Consider the following 2,550-nt stretch of genomic DNA (forward strand, 5'->3'; position numbering starts at 1 on the left):
TAATGATGCTAAAGTTGGAAGTTCTTGTCAGATATTCACTTTGATTTGGCCTATGTCAAGTACTATCTTACTTTATAGCAATAATAATCTTTTTGATCTTGAATATGCAGTTACTAAGGGAATCCTATGGTCTTATGATTCACACCAAGTCACCAACTATAATGTGTTTACAAGAAAAATTTTTTTTTTTGATACAATATATTGTAAAAATTTTTTATATTTCCATCCAATTACATGGTTCTAATTGCAAGATTTCAAAGTTAGTCGATGGTTGAGTTGATGCATTCCTTTCTTTTCTTTTTACCCCTTAGAAATGATATTTGAACCATTTTTTGTTTACACCTTTCTTATAAACTTTTTTTTTGTGATATAAAAAACATTTTTTGTTTTGACTTCATATCGTTCATTTTGTATAACTAACTTGAAAGGTGTACAAGAGAAGTGTATACAAACGTGTTCATACACCGCGGAAGTAAGGTAATTTTACTGATGTGGCAATTTATGATTGAATATTGAAGTCTTATATTTAACGCACGTCTCTACCACAAAGCAGAGTTAGAGTTTACCCATACTTCCACATTCATTCACTCTCCATTACTCTCCACTCCGACTTCTCTCCGTTTCTTCAAATTTTATACAAAGGGAGGAGAGGGGAGGGTATAGAAATACTGCACTCTACCACAAACACATTTACTCTCTCTTCTCTTTTCTTCTCCAAGGGACAAGTTTCTCCGAAGGTTCAGAGGAACCATCATAGAAGAAACACAGAGAGTACTTTAGAAACAAAGCAGAAGGAGTCTTTTGCTGGCATTGAAACAGCACGCACGCCAAGTGTTTGTTGGTTTGATACAAAGGTTATTATTTAACTCTTCAAACATCTCTGTTCCTCCTTCCCCTTTTTAGTTCTTTTTCATTTGTTGGGCTCCCTTCATTCTTCTTCACTGTTAGGATTTCACAATAAAGTTTTTTTATTTGCTGGGGGAGGATGTGATTAAATTGTTGCTTAAAGTTTAGCTTTTTCATCGTATGAAACAGTGTTCTTTGTTTTTTTGATAATTTCAAGTGGCCAATTTCAATTTTAATTGCTGATTCATCTTATAATATAACTATAAGATGCCTAGAATTTCGTGGATAAACTACAAGTCTGAACTTTAATGCATCTTTAGATCTTGCCATTGATATTCTTTTTCGGCTCCCTTCATTCTTCTTCACTGTTAGGATTTCACAATAAAGTTTTTTTATTTGCTGGGGGAGGATGTGATTAAATTGTTGCTTAAAGTTTAGCTTTTTCATCGTATGAAACAGTGTTCTTTGTTTTTTTGATAATTTCAAGTGGCCAATTTCAATTTTAATTGCTGATTCATCTTATAATATAACTATAAGATGCCTAGAATTTCGTGGATAAACTACAAGTCTGAACTTTAATGCATCTTTAGATCTTGCCATTGATATTCTTTTTCAACTCTTGCTTCCTATTTGTTCTTGTTAGCAACCACTTTTTGACACCTTTTATGGTAGGCATACATGTATATATAAGGGACTTTGTGTATGAAGAACAAAAAGAAGAAAAATTTCTTACTCTATTAAAGTCCTCGATCTGTGTGTTAAAGCATTTTGCTTTTCTTTTTAATAGTGTGTTCACATGAACATGTTTACCATTATAACCATCATCTTTGTTAACTTTATTATTATTTATCATTGGCTCCTTGTGAATCACCCTCATACTATTGCATATTTTGGTACACTTTTGAACTGAACACATTTCACAATTGATTTCATTAATAGTCAATAATACCTATGACTATGATCAAAGATTACATTCATCATTCACCTACCGCAGATATATTTTAATTTATGAGTGTTTATCAACTTTTTTTTTTTATTTTTTACACAATATCGAGTACAATAAAAAAGCATTTAGAATATTTAATTATTTAAAAAGCATACTTGGATAAACAATTTTGTAATTAATTCTTGATTTGATTTTTTCAACTACTGTATAAATAATCAAAGTGTTTGATACTATGAACCAGAAGAAATCAATAAAAAATTGTTTGGTAGGATTCTCGATTCTTGGAACCACACATGAAAAGAATAATTATAATATAGGAAGCTTTTCACCTGTTCCAGTGTACTCTTTGGAGTATGACTATTTCATTGTTTGTAACCAACCAGATTTTATATAAAAAATACAAATAGTCTAGATTTAAGAAAAAAAAATTTTGTGGACATTCACAAAGAAAGTGTATGGTGGACATGCAACTGTTACATCCTTTGGTCAGTTTATTTGACTTGAAAATGTTTTTTTTATCCAAAGTAGCTTCAAGCTAGTTTGAGTAGATATATATTAAAATTGTAGCATTGGGTGAGTTAAGCTGATGATTTTGTTGTAAAATTTCTATTTTTTTTATAAAAAATAAGCTTACATATTTGCTTAATAAAAAAAAGTTGCTTAATAGAAAATGATATTCTACTAGTAAGGTAAGTGTTATTAATTTGTTTTATTGGAAAAAAAATAAAAAAAATAAATATGATATATTAACTGGAATT

General features: G+C 29.8%; 1 pseudogene; it reads left to right on the forward strand.

Annotated features, from left to right (window-relative positions):
• The window catches only part of LOC107639746, a 5,878-nt pseudogene extending 4,796 nt beyond the window's left edge, over positions 1-1,082 (forward strand).

Source organism: Arachis ipaensis, chromosome B04, assembly GCF_000816755.2.
Source record: "Arachis ipaensis cultivar K30076 chromosome B04, Araip1.1, whole genome shotgun sequence".
NCBI classification, from domain to species: Eukaryota; Viridiplantae; Streptophyta; class Magnoliopsida; order Fabales; family Fabaceae; genus Arachis; species Arachis ipaensis.